This window comes from Coturnix japonica, chromosome 5 (assembly GCF_001577835.2).
Source record: "Coturnix japonica isolate 7356 chromosome 5, Coturnix japonica 2.1, whole genome shotgun sequence".
NCBI classification, from domain to species: domain Eukaryota; kingdom Metazoa; phylum Chordata; class Aves; order Galliformes; family Phasianidae; genus Coturnix; species Coturnix japonica.
Window position 1 is genome coordinate 6,878,880 of NC_029520.1, and position 5,350 is coordinate 6,884,229.

The 5,350-nt window shown below is 50.0% G+C and overlaps 1 long non-coding RNA gene across 12 annotated transcripts in view; it reads left to right on the forward strand.

The window, feature by feature from the left end:
- Positions 1 to 5,350, forward strand: part of LOC107314378 — a 10,626-nt gene that overhangs the window by 2,368 nt on the left and 2,908 nt on the right. For 3 of the 12 annotated variants that reach the window (XR_004307524.1, XR_004307525.1, XR_004307520.1), the window contains exon 6: positions 4,260 to 4,528. The exons of 8 other annotated variants lie outside the window; for them this stretch is intronic. This is a non-coding gene — a long non-coding RNA (uncharacterized LOC107314378). The remainder of the gene's footprint in view (positions 1 to 4,259; positions 4,529 to 5,350) is intronic. One more of the 12 variants, XR_004307523.1, reaches the window with a different exon arrangement.

Here is a 5,350-nt window from a genome sequence, read left to right on the forward strand (position 1 = left end):
CGAGATATCTTGAGACTTCAGGTTATAAAGTGCCAAAGGGAATGAGAAGCAGGGGATCTGGCAGGTGACTTCACTGAAGTCAGATAACAGACTAATGCCAGGAAATGAAGCGCTGGAAATCACTGCCGACAGTGACCGGAGTTTCTCACCCGTCATGATTCTGTTCTTTTTTTGATGTAGCTTTTTTTTGTGTGTGTGTGTGTAAATTTTATATTTTCTGAACTTTGTTTTTTGTATAAACATTTAAATTTTAATAAGGAATAAAATAGAAGCTAATTTTGTTTCTCAAGTTCTCTCTGCTAAAACATGCAGTAGAAAGAAATTTGTATTGTTAAATAAATCAATTAGTTGTTAAATGGGAACGCGTGTCTGTTTTCATGGGGAGGGGAGAAAGCCCTGCTGGAAACGTATCTGAAATCCCAGTCGCTGAGAGCATCCGGTGTTTGCAAACCGTTTCCCGGCTTTGTCAGGATGAAGTTTGGGTACTACCGAATCAGCACGAGTCCTGTTTTACAGTTTCATTTTTGAGTTCCATCTGTTCATCACCTGTCACGTACCTTATGAGGCTGCGTGTTTGGGAGAAGGTGAATTGAGATGACCTTGTGAAAAGGCCAGCCGACGGCCACGGGTCACCTCTTCCCTTCCATTCCGCATCGCCTCTGCTCTCGTCCTCAGGATTGGAGTCAGAAGTGACAAATGATCCTCCGGCTTGTGAATGGCAGAAATGAAAGCGGCTGCCAGCCGTTTTCATCAGCTGGGCTCTGTCTCCCTCTACAGAGTCATTATTTAAAAGTCAGGTCATTCTGTATATAGGAGCTCGGGGTGGGTAAATGTTCCGGAGTGCCGAATAACGTGTCGTGCCGCAGATGAATTTTCTGGGATATCGTCTGGGTAGACAGGGGTGAATCTCGAGTCCCGCGGGAGACCCTCCTTCCGAAAGCGGCGATCGGACGCTTCTGCGAGGGGCCGGCTCGGGTTTATTGGAGGATAAATGCAGCAGGGGAGGGGCCGGGGATACGGGGGCAGCGGGCGGAAGCGGGACGGAATTACCGAAGCACGGCGGTGCGGGGGGGCAGCGCTCCGCCAGGGAAGGCGGCGACATCGTCAGTTTCTGGTGGGAAATACACGCACGCCCAGCGTGGCGGCCGTGGACCAAAGATGCCGTGTCCCTCCCGCTGGGATAATCACTTGTTACGCACGAGCAGCATCGTCCATCACACTCACTTCAGGCTGTAGCGGTTTCCAGCTTAATTGTTTAATAAGCACAGATTTAGAAATCTGAAAACCTTACGGTATCGCTTAAGCCTCACGCAGATGTAACGGATATTTTTCTATAATATGCCCCAAACTGTCTTTTCTAAGCTCTGAGCGATAATTAAACTACACAGCAGCTCTGGAAGACCGCTCTATCAGCACATCTGTTACGTCAGGGAGCAGTTATCTCAGTATCTGACGTGCCTCACCGTAGTGTTCTTTGGGCTACCGCATAACATTTGATCCAAACATTCCTAAAGTAGCGGGACGAAACAAATTATAAAGACGAGGTAGTGGGAAAGAATCTCTGTCGGAGAGCGAAGAGGGATAGAAATAGTGGGAAACAACTCGCGACATGTTATCGGAACCGGCCCCGCGCCGTTCCGTGTCACCCGAGTTCACAAAGCGCGGATCGCTCAAGCCGGGCGGGGCGCGGAAGCCGTACGCCTGCAGAGCACCCCCGTTCGCTCAGGCCATTCGTTTAGAGCTGTGACAGAGCGCTGTGACGGCGCTGCTTTGTACAAAGAGGCAGTGATAAGAAATGAAATATGCCAGCGAGAGATCTTCAGCTCGCTTTTAAAGTCACGACTCTGCAGATAGATGGATTTCATCCAGATGGAGTCAGATATTATGTGTAGTTTCTATTTTCTTCATTAGAATAAATATTAGGGTCCTGGCATTAGGAAGCTCTTCTCGTATGGCGTGCCCTCAGAGGGATCTCTCACCTCACTCCGCACGTTCAAATCTCCCTTCTTTTCCTTTCTGATGCTGATGAAGTCTGTGTAAAATATACGTGTAACAGCGTGCAATAAAAACATTCACAGTTCTACCGTCGTAAGAACTGAAAATGAGCGGAGTCCAACTTTCAGGAGTTTAAATTAAGAACGAAACTGTCACGAAAAGTGAATTTGATGGCAGAAATGTTTACAGAGTACCCGTGTCCTTTACTGGAGATAACTGATATCTCACCACAAGCATTGCAGTTGACGTTTGCCACACACAAGCGTAATCCCAAGCGACACCGTACGGAACCGCTCGTAAAGCTGCGCTTCAAATGTTACCAGTCAGGAATGTTGTGCAGCGGATCGCAAACCCGCCGGGGAATCCGTCACATCCCCGTTCCCATGTTGTTACTGCTGCCTTCAATCATATTTTTTTCTGGTTCTGGTACAAAATATTCACAGTTCAACAAATCTATTATTATTGTTGTTGTTGTTGTTATTATTATTATTATTATTATTATTATTATTATTATTATTATTATTATTATTATTATTATTATTATTATTAATGAAGGGGGGAAGGAAAGGGGAGTAGCGACAGCTCGAAGTAGAGCCTGCCGGAAACCTTTAAGGCCGGGGACGTTTTTCCGACGGGTGTCGTGAGACGCAAAGCGAGCCGTTTGAATGAGGCACAGTGATTTAACTTATTAATGTATGTCACAACGAGGTGACAACATGCGCATTACAAACTGGAATGGAAACTGCAGTTCAAATCCTTAGTTCCGATCTGAAGTCCACGTGTCGAGCTGTCAAGGCCCCCAGCCGGCGCTAACGAGGGAACGAGTGCCAGGTGCCGCTGGGCCGCGGCCGCCAGGGCTCAGCTGCGCCTCGTTCGCAGCCGGGGGTGGGTCCGCCCCAGACGCCTCTTAAGCTCCTCCGGAGGCCGCAGGGAGCCATCAGACGGCTCCGGGATCTCATAGAGCACGGATGTCGGCGTGGGCTCCGCTCCTTCGTCGGGTTTGCGTGCCGCTGGGGCTGCGAAGCACCGCGATGGGCTGTTTTTGAAAGGGGTGATTGGGATATTTTGGTAACGTTCTCTTTGTGTTGTGCCGTTTTGTTTCAGGTTGCGGTGGGACGTGTGCCGGTGAAGATGAGCCCGAACCGGTGAGCCGTTCAGGTAGGAACGGGAGCTCGGATGCGACGAGCTCCGGGGGAGCCGTTCGGGGCCTTCCGACGGCAGCGGGAGGCCGCCGGGCTCTCGCCGCGCTCCTTCCGGGGCCGGCGCGGAGCTCGTCCGGCTTCTCGGAGCCGGCTTCACGCGGTCAGCCGGCCGCCGCTCCGTCGTCCGAGCCCTAGCGGGGTCCCGGGGCGCTTTCAGCCCCCTCGAGGCTCGTCAGCGAGGGCTTCGGTTTCTCTCGATGTCATGGGTAGGAGCGAGCGGGACGGGGCTGTGTTCTTCCAGCCTCGGGGCGGCTGGGAGCGCGAGGGTACAGCGACGCAAAGCGCTGCTGATACAAGTTTTGATCTCTTTCAGGTCGAGCATCTCGTCAGCCCGAAGCGGCGAGCGTTCGGGAGCCGCTAGGTAAAGTCTTTGTTGTCGAGTGTCTTGTCAGGCCGCCTTTCGGCCTTATCCGTTTCACCCCCTGCCCTTTATTTGCAACTTGAGGAGCGCGATCTCTTTCCCATTAGGGAGACGCGGCGGCACGGCTCGCACGACCGGCCCGCCGTTGAGGATCGCTGTGTTCTTTTCCGGAACTCCTTGAGCTCTGCCTAAGCAAGAAGTAGGGGAGCCCCGGGGCGCCTCACCCAGTCGAGGCGCTGCCGGAGCTCGTATTCCCGGTCTAAGAAGGGTTCGCGGGCGATGAGGTGAAGTTTGGGATTTGACCGGGAAGCCGCAAGGCAGTAAGTATGTTATATTGGAGCACCACATCCAAAGGGCTTCCGGACAGATCCCAGGGCGTGGAGTCAACCACCTCCCTGGGGAGTCTATTCCAGCGTTGAAGTATCCTTTGAGTCAAGTAGCGTTTTTTGTCTTCCAGCCTAAAGGTACCTCGTGGCAAGCGGAGTTTTTTTTGTGTCATCTCGTCACCAGTGAGAAGAGACTAGTCGCTAGCCCTGCCCTCACGGTAAGCACCTCAGAGACAGCAGAAGAGAGCAATAAGGTTTTCCCCTTAGCGTCTTTTTCCCTGGATCGTAATGGGCTAAGCCCAGGCGTGCCGAGGAAGCCGGCAGAAGCGAGTACGGAAGAGCTTCGCGTCCCGTCGTTTGCGGTCTTTGTTCCAGGCAAGGCGGGCGAGGACGGAAGGACAGCGCGAGTCAGAGCGGCCTCGAGGGAGGGCGAGAAGGACAGGCGGCGTGACAGCAGCCGGTAGGTGTCGGGACAGCACGTTCCGGATGTAACGTTTTGCTGCTTTTATTACAGGTTGAGCGCTATAGCGGAGCATTCGGCAGCGAGGACGAGCGAGCACCGCGGCCCGGCTGTGGCAGCATCCCCTCAGAAGCGGTTTGAGGAGCAGAGTCGGCACGGTGTCGATGCATCTTCGTGGTGTCAGGTGGGTGTCTTTGAGTTGTTAGGGGTGTGTTGCCTTTGGGTGTCAGGGGATTATGTTGTTTTGGTGGGGTTTTTTTGTTTTTTGGAGCGTGATGGTTTGGTTTTAAGTTGGTTTTATTTTAAGTTAGTGTAGTTGGTTTGTGTAGTTGATTTTTTTTTTTAGAAATTTGTTGGTTTCTTCAAGCTATTTTTGTGGTTTTTCTTAGTTTTTTAGTAAGTTGTTGGTTTTGTAGTTGGTTTTTTTTAGTAGTCGGTTTTTTTAGTAATTTGTTGGTTTTAGTAATTGGTTTCTTTTTTTAGTTGGTTTTTCTGTAATTGGTTTCCTGCAGTAGGTTTTCAGTAAGTTTTGTAGTTTTGCTTTTTAAAATTAAGTTCTTGGCGTTTTGTAGTTGGTTTTTTGTTTGGTCTTGGCGTTTTGTAGTTGGTTTTTTGGTTGGTTTCTTAAAGAATTTTTTGTGGTATTTCTTAGTAAGTTGTTGGGTTTTGTAGCTGGTTTTCTAGTGACTTGGTTTTTCTTAGGTTTTTGTACTTTGTCTTGGTTTTTTTTAGTAACTTTTGTAGCTTTTTTTTATAAAGTTGTTTAAGTTTTTTAAATTTATTTTTTAAAGTTCTTTTTTTGCTGGGGGAGAACACAACTCAGGCTGAGTCTAGACTCAGTCTGAGTTGTGTTCTCCCCCTTGTAATGGTGCTAGAGGCTGGATTTTGTACTATCTCTAAAGAGATATTATTTTTTTTTTTGGCGGGGGGGTGGGCATGTCAGTGGCATTTTTTTTGGGGCCCCGCTTGGGGGCCCCTCCCTCGACCCTCCCCTTGCCCCCTTGGG